This window comes from Vicugna pacos, chromosome X (assembly GCF_048564905.1).
Source record: "Vicugna pacos chromosome X, VicPac4, whole genome shotgun sequence".
In the NCBI taxonomy this organism is placed as follows: Eukaryota; Metazoa; Chordata; class Mammalia; order Artiodactyla; family Camelidae; genus Vicugna; species Vicugna pacos.
The window spans coordinates 8728303-8748585 of NC_133023.1; the positions used below are offsets into that span (position 1 = coordinate 8728303).

The 20283-nt window shown below is 43.2% G+C and overlaps 1 protein-coding gene across 1 annotated transcript in view; it reads left to right on the plus strand.

Annotated features, from left to right (window-relative positions):
• The window catches only part of FRMPD4 (FERM and PDZ domain containing 4), a 662468-nt gene that overhangs the window by 473862 nt on the left and 168323 nt on the right, over positions 1-20283 (plus strand). The gene's annotated exons all lie outside the window — the stretch shown is intronic.

Here is a 20283-nt window from a genome sequence, read left to right on the forward strand (position 1 = left end):
TTAGCCGTAAGATATTGGATAGCACTGGGAGAGAAATACACATGAAATATAATAGAATGTAAATAGTAATTATGGATTTTGCAGCCTACTAAAGAAGTTTATTATGTTTCTTGTATGCGATGCCTCTTTCTTTCCAACTCATTCCCCTGTGCTCTGAACACGGCTACTTTCAGCTTGCTCCTTCTTTTCACTAAAATGAGAGTGGCCTATAGCAGGTTGTCTTGTGTGTCATGATTGATGGCTGGTATCCTTCCTGTGAGTAAAGTAAATGGTCTTAATGACTTCAGAAGTCCACATTGGAAACATTTATCACAGCAGTGAAGCTAATAGAGACTTTGAACCTGCAAGTGATAACGAATTGGACAACAAACATGTTTGCTCTGAGACTTTTTAAAAACTTTGTTTTGATGTGGGTGTTTTCATTAAATAAACTTAGCAGTTGATCAGCTGTGCACTTGCTTGTTGTAGGTATACATGTTCTGTTTTTCTACAGGAAGTATCTTGGGATCACAGAACGGGTGATCTGGGGATCTTGATAAAGTGTTACAGAGTTAGACGGGCAACTCAGGTAGCAATACCCAGTACTTTGGGGGGGATCTTGCTTGCCTGCTCCCCACTGTCTGGAGGAGAGAGAAGAGGGGTGTATCCCTGGGAGCAGCCATTTCTGGATACTGGCTTCTCTGGGGGCTTCTCTGGGAGCTTCTCAGTGGTGGGGCATGTGGGGAATTTACACAGCTACTGTAGGGAGCTTGCCAGCCCGGCTGTAAGCAGCTCTTCCGCACCCCTCACTCTCCCACCTGTGCCCCCGCGGCCCTGCCCTTGACCTCTCCCCTCCGAGGAAGGAGGTTCTGCATTTGTACCTGATTAAAGCAGAGTCCAGTTTAGTCGAATACTTACCCTCCCACATCAGGGCTTACCTATAAAACTCTTTAAGTATTTTTAGCTTACCATTTGTTGAATTGATAATGACTTTTTTTGGATAATGACTTTCAAGGTAATAGTACGGAGTCCTCTGGAAGATAACAAGGAAAATATAAGACATCTTTTCAAAAGACCTAAAACTCTGATGAGGAAGAAGAGACTCATTTACATATCCGTGTTAGATATTTGCAGTCACTGAAACCTGGAGGGCTAGTGGAGACCAACTGCTTTAACTCCCACAGTAATCGTGGCCCAGGGACTGCAGCGCTTGTCTCTTGATTCTTAATGTAGTTCTTGTGTTCATTCAGCAAACACGTGGGTGCCTACTGTGCCTAAGTTATGGATATAATACTGAACAAGACTTCAGGTTCCCTGCTTCAAGCAGCTGACAGAGCCCAGAACATATAGACAAGTTATATTTTGCTTAACACAATATATCCAAAGTAATATTTTTCAATATGCAATCAATTTTTTAAAATTCTTAATGAAACATTTTGTTTTATTTTTTCCTGAGCCTTTGAAATCTGGTATGGTTTTCACACTTATAGCACATTTCAGTTCAGACTCTCCGCAATTCCAGTGTTCAGTAGCTATCTGTGGTGTGAGTGGTCACCATATTGGACAGAGCAAGTGGGTAGAATGTTTCTTAGAGGATGAACCCTTAAGCCAGAAGGATAAGAATTCAGTCAGGAGAATGAATAGAGATGGGAGAGTTGGCGAAGGCTTCTAGGCTTGAGGGGCCAGAAAGCTTAGGCACTCAAAGATGAGAAAAGAAAAGGCACGTATATTTCCGGAAATGCATGGAATTCATTGTAGCCTCTCTTGGAGTACCAGGGTTGCCATTTATAGGGATTTGGAAGTCAGGCACAGGAGTCGGTTTGAGAGAATGAACGTGAATTCACTTTTGGATGTGCTGAATTTGAGTGGTCTGTGAATGACCAAGTGGAGGTGTGAGATGGTAATAACTATAGGAATTCAGAGATGTCACTGTGGACCAGAGGAGGAAAGTGCAGAAGCTTCCAGAGGACGTGAGAATTTAACCAGCATTTTAAAGGATGGGGAGAGCCAATGCCTTTTACCCCACATGGACAATAGGTTACATTGAGTTGGAATTCTCAGTTTTTGCTATTTAACACAGAGGACCAGACACAGCAAAGTTTGTTATTAGAACCATCAGAAGTTTATGTACACCAATTTAGCCTGGATATATCCTTCATACCTCAGTATCTTCCATGAACAAAGTAGGGTTTCTTGTGCTAGAATGACATTTGGATGTAGGATGCCAGACCTTTTATTGGAATATCTATATTCTAATCCTTTATGAAATCAAGGTCTATTTTGTGTGCTTTAGAGAAAATGTATGAAATTTAAGTTATTAGGAAAGCGCTTTCACTGAAATGCACAATTTTTGCTGTGTAATTTTATGGTCCATATCTAAGTCAAATGTATTAAATTTAAGCATTACACTTATTAGTCTTTTTCATCCCAATTGTATCTAAGTGTTTTCAAAAAATTCTCTAAATTTATGTATAAACTTCTGATATGGGCAAGATTAAAATTTTTGGGTTTTTTTTTTAGTGGGGGGAGATAGATGAAATAGCATGCTGTATCCTTAAAAATGAAACGTATTTATTTTAAAGGGCCCAAGACTCACCAGTGTCTTGAAAACTCCTTTCTTCTATGATCTTAGTGATTAGTAGGAATGGTATGGGCTCACGATTGCAAAAGCATGGAATTTCTTTCACTGGTAGAATGATAGTAAAGGAGTGAAATGCTGAGCTTCAGAACATACAGTGAACGAATATGGTAGTTTGGAAAGGATTTGACTTAGTCTCCTTTCCAGAGGCGATGACAGAAGGTGTATATTTTTATTCTGTTCTTAAAAATTGATGAACATAAAGCAGGAACTTTTAGAAGAAAGAACAAAGTTAATTGCTTACAAAATGCAATTACTGCCTCTCCTTCCTGCTGGGTCCTTGGAGCCCAGCTAAGACTGTAAAATACCAGATGAATGGGGCTGTAGGAGCAGAAGGAGAAATACACAGCCCATAAACCGGCGTGCCAATGACTGTGCTTCTGGGCTGTTTGCATTGGAAAGGGCACGGACTGTGCTCTTTATCTCCGCTATGGCTTGGAAGTAAAGATTCACCAAGGATTGCTAGTGCTAATATCATGTATTTTATGGCTGCAATTCATTATGGAGCCTCTTGTAAAATCCCTGTCAAACAAAATGGCTGTAAGAGCCACTTTTTGTTTTGCTGCCAAAAGGACCATTTGGTTTCTGCTAATTTGGTTACAGGTATAATCAGATGTTTGCTTATTTCTCTCGATAATTTCACCGTCCTAAATATCACAGCATCAGTGGTGCCCTAGAAAAACTCCAGAGTTCAATTTCATTCAACTCAATTCACTGAGCTCCACACTTAGGCAAATCCTTATACTGGTGGTCCATGACTTACTCGGATATAAGGAGGTTTGGAACGTCTGAGAGAACTGTATCCCTGTAGGACACAGGTTCGGTTATGCCATAAACTAAATAATGTCACCTGGACTTGTGCAATTGGGTGGCACTGGAGATCTCCCTCTCTCTCTCTCTCTCTCTCCCCCCACCCCTGCCCTCCATTTAGAGTGGACTGTAATACAGGATGCAATTAAAGTGACATCAGGAAGTTACTCAGGTTCTCATTACTCTAGAGTAGAGGTTGGCAAACTGTTTCTGTAAATATCCAGATGTAAATATCTTAGACTTTGCAGGCCACATGGTCTCTGTCACACTACTCAACTCCACCATTTTCACACAAAAGCAGCCATCAACAATACTTAACTCAACGGGCATGGCCATATTCCAATTGAATTTTATTTACAAAACAGGCAGTGGGCCAAGCCCACTGAGGTGGGGAATAGAGGGAGGAGACAGCATTGCTGGATGTGTGAGTCAAGCCTTTGTGAAGGTAGTGGCATGAGAAACAATGCTATGAGGATGTGTAATATTTCTGCAGAGATGTATATTTTCAATCTAGTTTATTCTTGGTTGCTTCCAACGTATATTACATGTAAGTTTCCTGTCGTTAGCTTTTGTACATGTTCCTTGAGAACTGAGACCAAGTGATCATACTGCGTTCTTAAGAGAGTTTTGGTGAGTTACAAGGTACGATATATGCTCAATAAATCCCCTTGGAAGGACGTAGGGTAGGGGCTTCAAGGAAGGTGTCCCAGAGCTTTTCAACTGTGCTCTGCTAAAGAACCAATACCTTAGCCAAAGATTAGGGCCAAGCCATGACCTGTGTACTTTGTCTAGGATGGTGGATACTGATAGGGCTTCTAAGATACACACTTACCCCAGAATCCGACCCAGAGAAGGGAACCCTTTGATTCTAGACCGTAAGGGAGGCTCTGTGCTCATGTTGGAAGGAAATGAATTCTAGTTCCATTTAATGGAGATGATCATGGATGTGACTGTGAACATTTGTTCAGGGGACAAACTTTGTTTTGTTTTCCTCATTTAAATCACTTCTCATCGACCCTTTTGCCCTGATCCGGGTCTCCCCAGGTCCGTGTCAGGTAAGGAGTTGGGTGCTGACTTCCATCCTGGCAAATGCCTGCCAATCTGGTGTCAGTGACCTCACAGACACCTGTCAACTGCCATCCATCTGGAAGTCCCAGGTTGAAACCTCCAACAACGATAGTTTTAGAAGCAGGTTAAGGCTTGCTGCTCAAAGTGTGCTCCTTGGGCCAGCAGTATCTGGACCACTTGGAGCTCATTAGAAATGCAGAATTTTGAGCCCCACCCTAGGCTTGCTGAATCAGAACCCATATTTTAACAAGATGCCCAGCTAATTCATCGGCATCTGAACGTTGGAGAAGCCAGGTGGTAAGAGGCACTTTTTATTATGAAAGATTTTCAGAATTTTCTAATAAATGCATCATTTAGTTGCTAAAACCTTTTTTCTGGAAATAGTGATGGTTAGAGTATTTCTTTTCACTGTCAGAGGAACAGATTTTAGAACTTGTCTAATAAAAACTTTGCATGTCCTACCTAGTTATGATATAGATCTCTGCCACTTGCAAGTCTGCACACTTTGTAAAGAAATGTCTTCCTTGCTGTGGAAGTAATTACTGCAGGATGTAGAAATATTGAGAGCTTATTGTCTTCCCAGTGTTTTCAGCTCATTTCTTTTCTATGCCACATTGTGGGAAATACATGATGGTTTTTGTCCCACTTCATAAAATGAGCATGTTTGGACGTCAAAATGTAGCGGAGCTTACTCGTGGCCATTACTTAGGTTAGGACAAGGAATTTCTGGATCTTAGTGTTCAGCGATAACATGCCTATCTTTGGAGCAGACAGAATGAAAAATTTGGATGAACTCCAGGTGGAAGTTCGGGAGATGGATAAAAACTAATTGTCATGATAAATATTTTTATCAAAATTGTTACGGAAATGTGAGGGAAGAATTGAGATGAAAATTATCAGAGAATATGGGTTTTCTCTTCCGCCAGCAGAGTGTGAGGCGGACTCCACCCTGAAGAGATGTTCTAAAGACATAAACCATAATTCTGTTTCCCCATAAGGAACAAGGAGGTCTGATGCCCAGGTCTTCAGCCTACACTTGGCATCACCTCCTCTCTGTTTTTTATGAGATTGTTTTCCTTATGTTTATTAGATCAGATTAGACAAGGGCAGGGGCTTATCTTCTTTATCTGTCACAGTTGTACCCAGAGAATGGTGCCAAACAAAAAGGTTTTCAAATGAACAAAACATAAATAAATACGAGGAGGGTGATATTGGCTGGGAAGCATGTGTAAATTGATTTTCGTTACTACCTGAAAGCTCCCATGTTATCTTTAGAGTATGTTTTCTCCTTATGATCTTCACAGCTGTTTAAAGACACCCCCCCCACCAAAATGTAGTAGGAGGCCCTGAGTGACAGATCTCTCTTTTCAAGTGTATAGTTTCATGTCCTATGAGGTTTCTTGTCCTCTCTAGTCTTACACATTTTGGATGACCTTGGAGATGTGTGTATACTGAAAAATCTGGGGAAATCACAGATTCCCCTTTGATATCTAGGCAGAAAGTATTAGGAAATTTAATTTCTGCGCTTACCATCATGTAAACATTTGTTGCTTCTATATTAATAGTTAAGGAAAATGAAGAGTGATGGATTAAGAGTTGTGATGGGGTGAGGTGATGGTCATGTGAATGCAGGAACAAAACCATGAATCTCTGTGTTAAATGGGTCTAAATAAAAAGCCATCAGAAATCTTGCGAGAATTAGGTAAAATTAAAGTACACGAAGTTGATGTGCTTTGTTGATGTTATAAATAACCCATTAAAAATGTCACCAAAGCAGTCTAACTCTGGGGAAGGAAACCAGACAACACACCTTAGCACGCCAAGTGTATTTAGGTGTGCCTCACTGTGCTGTGACTCTCTGTCTTACCTTGTTAAGGATGTCAGCAGGTGTACTATGAACACCTGCTCTTTAGGGATTATAAATCAGCAGTAAAGAAAGAAGTCTCCAGCAGACACTAAAATAGCAAACCAAACCCAAGCATAATTTCCATTGAAAACAGGCACACTTGTGTTTGGAAAACAAATGGCTGTTGGTGGCTTTAAAAATGTGAATCAGGCTAAAACATCTTAGAACATCACATTTGAAAACCCTACAAAAATCGGCTCACAAACCGTTTGTATAAGACCTCCAAAATCCTGATTTGAATTTTAGAAAGCAGCCACTGTGGCAAGTGTTCCCACTGCGATTCTTGACTGCTTACATACTACGTATTTGAAACATCACTCATCCAGATAGTGGCCCTGTTTCTAAAACAAGATCAATGGTTCAGAGATTTGAAACTCCCCATAAATATTCAGGTATGTGATGAATGAGCTATAATGCTCTACTTTGGGGTCAAAGGCTGTGGAAAATAGGAATCTTGTTCACCTCGCTTGAGTGGTGAACTGTTACCTCGGTGGAAAAACACTTTTGTGAAATTTGCGGCTCTGGGTTTCTTCCAATCTTTTTAGAGATTATGGCCTTTGAGAAAGAGACTGGTTTAGTAGATGAAGGTGAACATTTTGGAGCTTGAAGGGACCTCAGAAATCATATCATCCTGCCGCTTCATTCTGTGGAGAAGAACACTGAGGGACAGAAATATACATGACTTTTCCAAGGTGCCTCTGTAAGTCCAGGGGTCAGCAAACTATGGCCAGTGGGCCGAATGCAGATTTTTTTTGTTGCTAATAAGGTTTTCTTTTTTTGTTTGTTTTTATTTTGTTTTAAGCACCTTTGTTGTGGTGTAATTCCTGTACAGTAAACTACACAGATTTCAGATGTACAATTTGATGAATTTTGATAGATGGATACACCTATGAAACCACCACCACAGTCAAGACAGCTAACATCTCCATCAGTTACGAAGTTTTCTTGGAACACAGCCGCGCTCGTTAGTTTGCACATCGTCCATGGCTACTCCAGATACAGCAGTAGAGATGACTAAATGCAGCAAAGCCCAAATGACCCTCAAAACTGAAAACATTATCTGGCTCATCCCTGCTATAAATTATAGACTTGGGTTTACTTATATACTTATTTTTCAGAGGAGGTGCTGGGGATTGAACTCAGGTCCTCATGCATGCTAAGCACGTGCTCTACCATTTGAGCTATACCTTCCCCCCAGACATGGTGGACTCAGAACTGAGTCTCCTGCCCTCCAGGCTATTGTCATTCTATATACTTTTTCACTCTTAGTTCACAAAGGGTGCATATCTAGTCATATAACTTTCGTTTTCTCTCTTTTCACTTTCTTCCTTCTATAATCTCTTTCCTTGTATTCCTGCTAGTACCTAATTGAGGATCATTTTTAAGTCATGTTTGATTATCTCACTCAAATTAAAAAAAAACTTAATGAGAGATTGCTATTGGATATACTTTTAACATAGGGTTCTAAAAATCATTAAGCAAGACTAAGAAGATTAAGAAAACTAAAGTCCAGACAGGCAGATACTTTCTATGTTAATCCGGACAAATTTAAAAATGATCAAAATATATGTGCATGTCCCCAATGGTGAAAATATAATTCTCACAATGGGTAGCTAACTTAGAAAGTGTTTGAGTTTTTTATATGTGGTTCCTGAGGACGTTCACTGGGAAGCCATGTGGACTTGGCTAAGCTTGGTCAGTAGCAATAATAGGTTATGATTCATCTGTAGATAAGTCAGATATGAGCGTGAATGCTGCTTCTCAAATGGATGAGTGTTCACAAAAGTGTTTTCACAACATATTTGAAAATCGGATGAGGCCATTTGGCAGATGCAGCCAATGCTGGGTTTCCTTAATGCCGTAAGCATTATTAAGTTCCATGACATGATGCATTTGGTGGGTCCTGAGAGCATATTCGTGTTCCAGATAATGCTCAGAGCCAAAGACTGGGCTCTAGATGAAACAGGAAAAGTAGCTAACAGTATGGATGAAATGGTTGCCTGTGTGGACTAAATGGAGAGGTGTCAGGAAGAATTCCCTGTCTCCTTGATGCCTGAATTTCCCAGCATGGGACTCCTACCTGAGGAGTTTCAAATGAAAGTTCAGGGTTCAGGGCAAAGCCCAGAGCCTGGACCATGTCTGGGTTGGGGGAGCCATGATGCCTCCTTCCTTAGCAATCTTACCACCAGCCCCGTGAGGGCAAGCGCCCTATCTGTTTGTCACAGCTCTAGCCCTGCGCAATGACTGGCACGGAAATCCTTAGTAAAATGTTTTGAAAGGGCAATTGAATGAATGAATGTAGTGAAGAGAGAGAGTCCGCAGACTACATGATAGCCCAGCGAGTAAGCACCGTGGACTGTAGGGTTGCCACATCATATTCAAGGCCACCCAGAGCCTTGCAAAAAGGAGTTGATGCTCAATGAAGGCTTGTTGGTTGACCTCAAAGGCTGCTCTGTGTAGAGGCTTGGCTTGTACAGTGCCCTGTGTGTCCATTCTGAATCCTCTCTTAAAGCTGATTGGCCAGTCTTCCCTCCGGTCATCAGCTAAACCAAGCTGTACTGTCTTGTCAGGAGATTCATTTGCCCCCTCAGATCCTTTCTGGGGAGGAACAGGTCAGGTAAGTGCCTGGCATTCTCCAGCAAATGCGAACAGTCTAGTCTGGCTGTGCCCGGGCTCCTGGCACATCAAGACATCAGTGAGAGACTTTCTAGCTGGGCTAGAATTTTCTTTGATGTCCAAACCCTGGCCCTGGTGTCTGTTGCGCATCCGTGCCACTCCCCCTAGCCCATCCTGCTGTCTCACCCTGACAGCCAGACAGTGGGGGCCTCTCATTCCGGACTGGCCCCTTTCCCTCATCCTCAGTTCTAGCACCCTTTTTGTTCTTCCTTCTGGTTGCTGATAAGTTACTAATTTGTATTTCCATCTTGAACTCTGCCCTTTGAAAACTCCTGGGAGTCCTTGGGGCCCCGTCCCAACTGCCGACAATTATGGTCCTTGCATAAAAGATTCTTATAACTTGCGTGTCAGCTCAGTTAGCAAACAGTTTCTGTTGCACAGCTACGTTGCCAGGTACTGTGTGAATTCCTGGGGTTGCTTTTGAATAGACTCTTTGGTGTGATTTATAAAAAGTGGTCATTATTGCTGGGATTTGAAGGAAGTTGGCATCATTTTGGGGAAGAGTGTGGGGAAGGTAATTAGATTTATTTATTAAATGGAGGTATTGAGGATTGAACCTAGGACCTCGTGTGGTAAAGCACATGCTCTCCCGCTGAGCTACACCCTCCCTCTCGCCCCTGGCATCATCTTTTTTCGAGTCTTAAATTTATGATAACTTTGCACCCTTGAAACATGATTGAATAAAGAGACAAGATAACTAAGTGCAAAGCATAAAGCTTGACTGGATACTGAATCAACCCCCCCTAAAACTTATTAATGAACATCATTAGGATAACTGGGGACATTTGAATATAGGCTATATATTAGATAATATTGTGTCAATATTAAATTTGAGTGCAATATAGTATTATAGTTTTAAAGGAAGGTATCCTTTTCCTTAAGAGAGAGATGCTGCAGAATTTAGGGGTGAAGTGTCCCAATGTCTATTACTTACTGTAAATGGTTCAAGTAAACATTTTACACATGCAAACAGAGACAAAGGGATTGGATAAAGGAGCAAAGGGAGAGGGGATAAAGCCACTGTTGCAAAATATTATTAATTGATAAAGCTAGGTCAGTGTTGTTCAACCTCCACACTGTTGACATTTGGGGCCAAATCATTCTTTGTTGCAGGGCCGTCCTGTGCGCTGTGGGATGTTCATTGGCGTCCCTGGCCTCTACCCACTAGATGCCAGTAGCACCCCACCACCCCCAGATGTGACAACCAAAACTGTCTCCAGTCGGTGCCAAATGTCCACTGGGGGGCAAAATTGCCCTTTGTTGAGGACCATTGCTCTAGGGGAAGTGTACGGGGGTGACTGTGGTATTCAACGTTTCTATGTGATTGAAACTTTATAAAATGAGAAGTCGGGGGAAGAGAGTCCTGGTTGGGACTGTGAGCTTGTCATCACTGAAGAGCTATTTCCAGCTAAGGGAACCTTGAACTGGAAAAATGAAGACGACCTTATATCAAGGAAACTGATTTAGGCTTGACAGTAGCATTACTAAAGTTTAGTCTTAAACTCTGTGATTTTGATCTGGGGCCCCTGAATCGTGGTTTGGTCTTCACAAAAACAGGAGGCTTTCAGGAATGCCAAGGCAGCAAGTTCCTGTTGCGTGTGGTGTTGCCTTCTGGGCTGTAGGGTCTGTCTGTTGAAATCCCGGACCCGCCTAGTCATTGTCATATGGCTCCTTTTGGAGGATGCTCTGAAGTTGACTGCTATTCATTCATTCGTTCATTTGTTTGTTCAATCAAATGCTATTATAAAACAGTTTCCATGGGCCAAATATTATACTCAATGCTGATGTAAAAAGTGATTGTGGGTTTGGATCCAGTTAAGTAATTTGGGATTCTTGGCCATTGCTGAACTCAGAGGTGAGGACTGGAGGCCCGTGAGTCCCACGTCTGTACGTTTTGACCATGCAGAGATGTAGATCTACCCAGCCATTCAACAACAGAGGGTAATATTAAGAGGTTATATTATTGCTTCCATGTCTTTGTGTTCCCCCTCCAAAGCAATGATAAAATTCCCATTTCTGTACAGTTTTGTAGCCCTTAGTAAACCAAGTCTAACAGAGCAACTCAGTTAACAGACGTGTATGTTGCACACCTACCATTGCCAAGTACGGTGTGGATTCCAGGGATCTAAAGATGAAAGAGATGCACCCGTGTCCTAAGGAAATCACAGTTGGCTAGGCGATGTAACAGACAAGTAACAGATCATTCCAATTCAAGGTGGCAAGGCCAATGAGGAGAGTTCAAGTTGCAATGCCTATATGAACGAGTAAGTGTTTACTGAACATCAACTAAGTGCAGCATGTCGAATTTTGTCAGATGCTATTAATTCTCAAGAGCTTACAATCTAGGAAGACATGTATTCACACAGTCACTGGCAATTATACAAGGTAGATGCTCCCGCAGTGATGGAAACAGTGGCTTCCCAGGAGTTTAGGGCAGCGAGGTCATCATTTCAAGGCAGGGATATTCAGGGACTGCTTTCTGCAGTGGTAGCATTTGATAGGCGTTTTGGAGGATGCATCAAATTTGGACAGATATGGAGAGGTATCGGCAGCCGGGGTCGGGGGAAGAGGAACGTTTCAGCCAGAGGGAATAGCATGAACCAAGACCTGGAGATGTGAACGTGGGAAACGTGTGTTCAGGGAATATGGATGACTCAGTTGAAAAGGAGCAGCGTGTTCTTAGAGAACATTAGTTGGATCTATGCTAGAAATGAAGATCGGGGCCAGGTGATGCCGGGGGGGTTGGGGAGGAGGATTTTGTTTGTTTGTTTTTTTCTGTGTTGGTGGCTCTGATTTTTGTTGTCTGTTTTGTTCGCTGCAGTGTGTCAGGCACCTGGAACAGCATGTGGTAAGTACCAGCTCCTCAGTCAGCATGGGTTCTGTGTGTTAAGATGGGCGGGGTTTAAACACAATTCACATCGTCCTCGCAACTATCCAACACGATGGTTCGTATTCTCCTCGGCTTTCAGGAGGTAAAGCACCTGTTTTGAGGAGAATGAGGAACCTGCTCAAATTCTGATGCTACGAGGTGGAGCCAGGGTTCAGCGCAGCTGCGTGTCAATCTAGACTCCATGGTTGGGCCTTATTTCTGCTTTATTCCTCCCTGGCTTTTACACAAATGGTAGCAGGCTGTGCGCCTTTCTGCACCCTGTCTTTATTGTTTTATTCACTTCAGGATCTTTCCAGATCTGTACACAAACAAATTTCTCATTCTTTTTTTTTTATAACAGCTTCACGTGTTCCACCATGTTTGCACCATAGTTTATTTCGGAGAGAGAGACTGCTAAATTGCCCTCCCTGGGGGAATGCTGAAATGCTCTTTGAATGATGTGTGATCATACCTGTTTTTCTACAGCCGCGCTCACACCATCGAGGACCGCCTCTCTCCAGTCTTCTGTGAATCCACCAGAAATCTGTAGGGAATCCTATCCCTTTCTCAGTTTCTTTTCTTTAAAATAAAATCTTAATTACAAAAGTAATACTTGTACATTACAGGAAATAGAGAGAAATGAAGGCAGACCCACAAGACAACAAAATGCGTCAATCTCACAGGCCAGAGATAGCCACTGTGGGTCTGTTTTTCCCGACTATTTTCTTCTGCCTATGTGCACAGATTTCTTTTTACAAGCTAGATCATATTGTATATACTTTTTTTGTAACCAATTTTGTTCATTTAACTCTCCTGTGATCTCCAACTTTGGTTAAACGGCTAATTGGTGTCCATTGTCAGATGAACTGTTATGGCTGCAATTGACCCTTCTTGTTAAGCCATTGTGAAATTTAAAAAGGAATAACCTATGAAAGTGTTAATAACAGTAGTTACTAAACAGATATTACCTCCCTCCTCTCCTAACACCTGCTCTTACCTTCTTGAATGCCCAGAGCTATGGTTTTAATGCCTAAGATTCTGAGCCAGGACCATCATGTAGCTGGGATTCCTTTGAGTGCAGTTCACAGTGAACATTTACTATGTGCTTACGCTAGCCTGAGCAGCAGAGGTGGAAAGATGAAGACATGGCCCTGGCCTTGCGGGGTGTGCACCCAGTGTAGCGTATCCACTTGGCACCATGTGCTTACCTGGGAGCTACAGCTACAGACTGAGTGAAAGGGGCTGACTGTCCCCACGTTTGGCTCTGTAACAGCTCCAGCTCCCCCAGCATCCTCGGCCAGCCCGGCCAGCCTGCATCTGTCTTCTCCTGTACAATACAGGGCTAATTACAGTTGTCCTCCCAGATTCACAGAGTCACAGAATTCAGTAAGCTCGTAGATGCAAATGCACTTTGCAAAAATGCAAAGTTCAATTCGAGGCAGAGCTGTAACTGACTTTAATGGCCACCCTGTGTGCAACATTTGGGGACTGTAGATATGTGGCCTCAGACTCTTAGGATGTCTTGGGTCTGTCACTGGATTGTTTACACAGTGAGGCTCAGGTTTATATGTGCAAATTTTTGGAAGGAGAACCAGTTAGCCTGGACTTAATTCTCCTGGTAATCTCTCCCCATTAGGAAACAAATAATTCAACAAGCTGGTGAGAAGTTTGCAGTGAAACCCAGGGATGTTTAATCACACAGTTTTTTTGTGTGGGTTGGTAAATTATGCAACTAAGCAGATGAAAATAATCAGAAAAATGTTTAAATTTGGGTATGAAGATATACATCCAAATGTCTTTTACCGTAGTTAAACTCTTGATTAATAATACATTTCTGCTGGACTAAAATGATTTCATAATGAATATATTTTTGAGTTTCTGCTTTTACGAGGCTTGGTATTCATATTTAAAGGAGTTTTGAATTGCCTGCTTCTTCCCGTTTACTGTATTTCCCTGTCCTCCTTACGGGAACAGAAGTGACATCGTAAACGTAGTTGGGAGGGTGAGTCTTCTGTGTGCGTGGCCGTGATGTTATCTCGCCCTATCAACATAGCTTTCTTTATGTGCACCTGCATTAAAGCTGCTAATAAGGGGCCATAGGGTGGGAAGCTGTTACCTCATATGAGATTGAGATGCTGTGACTACTGTAGTGAATCCTGATTGAACGAAGAGGCTTAGTTCTGAGTCGGGAGACAACACACCTAATTCAGAAAGTATGTGTCGCCAGCCTTCTGAACTGGCACCAGAAGGCTTGGAGGGTCAGTCAGTTCCTCACTGATCCATGGGATGAGAAACTGCAGGGCAGGACCCCCTCCTGCCCCAGTGGAACCCACCTAGTTGGTCACAAAAGGAACAAGGCTGCCAGCACATTTGGAGCTTTTCAAATTCATCCAGAGCCATCTTTTGTTCATTTTTTTCTCCCTCATTTTCTGCTTCCTTTACCTTAACCCACATGGCACGTCAGCCATGAAGGTCATCTGTTGGCACGTTGTTTGAAGTTAGGAGTTCTCTAGGTTTTTAGGTACTGTTACCCCGCCACCGTTTAGAGCAAAATAAATGAGAAAGCGCTTTACATCCTATAACACCATATTTAACGCTGTATCACTTGGGTTATTCTGAAAAGAATCTTTGTGAGTCCAAAGAGATAAGGATGGTCAATATCTAGGTCACTTTTTATTTTACTGGATTTGTATTGAGTCGTTCCATCAGGGATGACTAACTGAATAGCTGTGGCTTAGGTTTTTCCCTATCAGAAATGGACCTGAAAATTAATTTCCCAACACCAAGTTCAAAGGATGCAGCTTGATCCTGGCCACTGGTCCTAAATCTTATGAGGTACATAGGCAGCACGTAAGTTGAAGTCACACTTCATTATGGCACCGTGCAAGTAATATGGGATTTGGAGCAGGAAACCTCAGGGCTCAGTCCTGGACACTCTTCTGTCTAGTTGCATAACACCAGCAGGAGCTTTGCATCGGGTGAGCTTGGGTGGACTCTGCCCTCCCCCCACTTCCATCCCCAGTACAATCTGTAACACACGATGCTGGCCGAAACCCACGGCCTCCCGACTACATGCCTATTTCCCGCCCTTGAAGGAAAGCTGGTGCCTCCACCCAACGTTGGGCAAGTTATACACTCTCTGCGCCTCAGTATCTTCCTTTTTTAAATGGAAACAGTAATGCTTTAGCAGACATTCTGTCGCCTGTGGAAGCAGGCTTGTGACTATCACAAGAAATTAGGTATGGAGAAGGGCTATTGACACTATTAGGTCAAGTACAAAAGTTATTTCCGTTACTGTTACGCCTGCCACTTCTAACACCACATACCATTTGCTGAGACTGTTCTAAATGAGTCAAGCATCGCAGGGATAACATTTATCTGCGTAACATCACGTGAGCTGGATGTTGCTATTTGCAATTCACACGGAGAACTACAACCCAGAAAGGCTAAGTCATTCACCCAAAGCCAGGAAGCTAGTAAGCGGCTATGTGAACGCTGATGCAAAGGTATATTCTCGCTGATGTAAAGATGCGTTCGACTTAGTATTAATTGGGCTTTAAGTGGAAACATTGAGAAGGCTTTTTCCCGTAACTAAAGTGTACCGAGCACCCACACGTGCCAAGGACTGTGTTAAGAACTGTGCCGTCATTACTTTGTTTATTCTTAGCAACAACTCTGTGAGCCCAGCAGGGGCACGCTTGCCATTTGAGCTGGATCACTCTCTGTGCTGGGCTGTCCTGCGCACTGTAGGGTGTGCAGCAGCAGCCCCGACCTTTACCGACTAGATGCCAGAAGCACCCCGCCCCCCGTTGTGACTCCCCAAAATGTCTCCAGATGTTGCCACGTGTCTCAGGGGCAAGATCACCCCGAGTGCAAATTATTCAGTGAGACGAATTCTGTTTTCCTGGTGATGAAAATAAGACAGACTCATAGACTTAGAGAACAAACTGATGGTTACCAAAGGGGAAAGGAGGGGAGAGGTAAATTAGGAGTATGGGATTAACAGATGCACACCACTATGTATAAAATAGATAAACAACAGGGACCTACTGTAGAGCACAGGGAACTATATTCAGTACCTTGTAATGGCCTAGAATGGAAAAGAATCTGAAGCCATACAGTTAAAACTAACACAATATTATAAATCAACTGTAGTTTAATAAAGTTTAAAAAAAAAAAAGATACAGAGAAGAGTTCAGGGTCTCAAAGCTAGTAAGTGGCAGAATTTGAAATCTGTCTGACTTGAGACTTTGGAACCAGACCTCATTCCTTCTCCCCTACAGCATCCCTTTTGTCTGATACTGAGGTGTGTTTCTAAGGAAACTCAGGTTGCAGTCTGCAGGTGGTTTCCAAGAAACTGCCTTCTCCTAGGGCAGATTTGCTATCAAGATTTGGTCCAGGGCTTAGAGGCATGTACACAGGAAGCGACCATGGGTGGCTTCCACCAGTGGTCTCAACACGAACAGTTCTGCAGTTTTGCCTGGACCCTTCATTGCTGCTCTCACTTCTTAGAAAGTGTGAAGATCTTTTTTGTCCAGGACAGTTTCCATCTGGTGCACATAATAGATGGGTGAAACACAAAGCCGCAAACCAGTTCAGTCAGTCGTGGGGAGTTTCTGGAGTGACTGAAATAGCCCTGCCAATGTAGGTCACTATTTTTAAGGCTGAGCTAAGTGTTTGAAAGTGGTTCACACAGCCATGATCTCAGGTTGAAGTCACAATATCAGAGTTGCAAGGAATCTGAAGGTCTGGCCTGAGCCACCTGGAAATTGCCCTTCAGCCTCATGGATCACACACAGAGCTGGGATGGTGGTGCCTGGTAAAAGCGTTCTGATATTTTCTTCAACTTCTGCTGAAATCATCCACCTCTGACCTTAGAGGAAGGCGTCACTGGCTTGCTTCTGCCCCCTCCTGCCTTGTTCTTGCCAGACTGGAAAAAAAAAAATAGGTGACTGAGCCTTTTACCCTTTTGCTGTTTCGAGAATGGATGAAACCATTGATACTTGCATAACCGGCCAAAGTCCTATGTTCTCTCTGGGGGGACAGAGAGATTTATTTAGCAGAGAATTTATAGCACATCCTAGGCTATGTGCCGGGCAGCATACTGAGACCTTTACAAACTGCATTTAGTATTTTCCCAAAGATTTGGTCCTATTTCTGTCATTTTACAGAGGAGTAGCTGGGACTGAGGGGTTCAGAGAGGTTGACTAGCTTGCTCAAGATTATGGAAAATCAGTGGCAGAGTCTGATTCTAACTCTGGCTAAAATGTGGGCACCAGTATTACTGGGAGGCTGGTTAAACACAAATTGCTGGGTCAGTCCCATCCCCAGAATTTTGGTTTAGGAGGTCTGGCGTAGCGCCCAAGAATCTGCATTTCTAACAGATTCCTGTATGATGCTCTTGCTGCTGCTACTGCTGGTCCAGGGACCGCTTGGTGAACCTCCTGCTCCAGTGCATGTGCTTTTGACCGCCACACCCTGCTGCTTCTATCTAGTCAGCTGGAAAAGACGGTAGAATTACCTTCAGCAGTGGGCGGCCACCTTAGGGTACAAAACACCGATGCCTGGGCCTCATCCCCAGATATCCTGACTCACGTGGCCTGGCCTTGGTCCCAGGCATCAGTCGTTAAACAAATTCTCCCATGTGACTGCATTGTGTGGCAAGACTTCACATCGGGAGCCTCTGATGTAGGCAGTACTCAGGAAAACTTTAATGCCTAAATAAATCACCTGGGGATGTTGACAACATGCAGATTTCACATGTCCCACAAACACCCGGGAGAAATGCATGCTGCTGGACTTCAGCCCAAACTGTCAGTAGCAAGCACTTGTATTTCCCAAAGCCCATGGTTGCCGGGTAAAATACAGGATGCCCAGTTCAATTGGAATTTCTGAGAAACAGCAATAATGGGAAGTAAGGCATAGCTTAGCATGCACGAGGTTCTGGGTTCAATCCCCAGTACCTCTGTTAAATAAAGACAGAAATAAAACCTAACCCCCCCAAATGTTTAAAAACCCAGCAAATAATTTTTTTTTAGTGCAAATGTATCCCAAATGTTGCATGGGACATATTTTACCTTACCCTGAATTAACTCAATGAGTGTTTTTGGCTTTTTCCCGTATGAGCATGTGATTGGGTGTTTTATGACAAAAGGCTTTATTTGAAAACATCTTGCTGAACTGTTGTTTGTTGCCTCCTGAACATACTGTCTGGGACAGAATGTAGTTTATAATAAAATTCAGGCTGCCTCTAGCTTATTATTATATCTCTGTATTTTGCTTGTAAATTATATTAGGAAGCCTACAGCTTTCTTTTAGTGGTTTAGACTTCAAGAGGAAAGAAAGATTGAAAGAAAAGAGAAAAGGAAAGAAAACGGTTGGTTGTTTAATAAGTGAGCCCCCTCTGGGAAAGGTGAACATTCTGAGATGGTACATAATTTTCGTAATTCCGGATAAATTGGTGCATTCTCAACACAGGCCTCCTTTCACTTGCAGAAGTGTCCTTTGCGTCACCTCTTTCTGTACGATTGCTTTTACGAAACTTGTTAACAACAGGATATACCGTGTTTATACCTCAAAGGGCTTGTATTCTTGGTCCCACCTCAGAAAGCCTTCCAAACGCGTTCTCTGCTGCTGTGGAGAAACTGGCGGGCTCTTTGTAGACCCTCAGTGGGGCAAAGCCATGAGCCCTGTCACTCCAAGCAAGTAGCACGTTCTGCAAAAACTGCCGGAGGAAACGGCCCCCGCTGGCTCGGGTGCAGAGAAGAGGAACAAAAACTTGCTGTGTCTTTTCTTGTCATAGTCCTCTGATGGGAACTAGCCCTGTGGCGGCATTCTCAATGCGTGGGACCTGAGTTAAATTAGTGAACTCTTCCTCCCCGCACTTTATGAAGGATGTGGGAAAACTGAAAGGAACTTCAAGAAAGGCAACGGAGGTGGTGAAAATTCTACAAACCAGTTCCTCTCCAGAAAACTTAACAGGAAATGGGCTGGTTTCCCTTGAGAAGTGTTGGGTCGTGGTCAGACGTCTGAGTTGGGAGATGGGAGCAAGTTACCCTCCATCCCAGAGAATTAAAAGCCTCCCCTCCTCACAGAAATTTTGACACCCCTGATTTGGATGTTTGCTGTGGGGGGGCCGCCACGGACAGTTGCGCACGTTGTGCATCTTGTCCCTGGTGTGGGGGCAGGGGGGCGCTGCTTTCTAATTATCAGGAGATCCCAGGTACGCTCTGGAGACACTGACTGTGAGGCCCTGGAAGTGTCCTCACTGTCCACTGCCCACCACCCCTGCCTCCCCCCACACACACTATGGTGCCCATCTGCAATATGTAACTGCCTAGAGGATCTAAGAGGCATCCAGAGTGAGGAAGTTCACCTGGAGCCAAAGGGCCAAATGATGAAGGATGAGGGTTGATCCTAAAATAGCATCACATCTTTCCTTCCCACCGTTGAGCTCTGAAGGAATCTTTGGCGTTCGTGAGAGAATGGTGGCATTTCTGCACGTGCCGGGCAGAAGAGGAGTGGCCAGGATCTGGCGATCCAGAGGCTGGGCTCAGGCCTCAGGTTAGGGATTGTCACTGTGCAGTGCTGCCCATCACAGCAGCCTGTCACATGGAGGCACTTCCCCTTTCCTCTTGCTCTTGGAAAGGCAAGCTTCTAGAAAGTTTGCTTTAACCTACCCTTTCATTTTGCTGATGAGTCAAATTTAAGGTGTGGACTGGAAAGTGTAAAAGCTAATGGGTGGGTTTTCATTGCAACATAAATGGAGAGTTTGTCTAAGGCTTTATGACTCTCCTTGACTGGAGCATGGTTAATACAGAGTGGAAATTGTATATTTGGGTCAGCGGAGTCCAGAAAACTGAGGCTTGGGGTTATTTGTGTAAGATCCTTAAAAACAGTAATTTATTTTCATGTGATATGATATCTGTCTATATGCCAAACCATTCTAATGTCTGGTCCCAGCAATCCCTAGTGTCATGGAAAGTGTGCTAAACTTTCATTCACAATTGCACGTGTCCTCAGGAAAGTTACATAATCTTTCTGAGCTGTTATTTTTCCCTCATCTCTAAAATGAGTTAAGGATACTTATCTCCTAGGGCAGCTGTGAAAAGCAAGCAACATACTATAATAAAGAAAATATCAGGGTGAGGGTATAATTCAGGGGTAGTGTGCGTGCTTAGCATGCATGAGGTCCTGGATTCAATCCCCAGTACCTCCATTAAAAACTTAAAATTAAAAAAATAAAAGCAAACATACAAAAACATCAAGTATAGTACTTGACACAAAAAAGTTCTTTCTGATTATTTAGTCAGCTGAGGATACAGCCCGCAGTTGAGA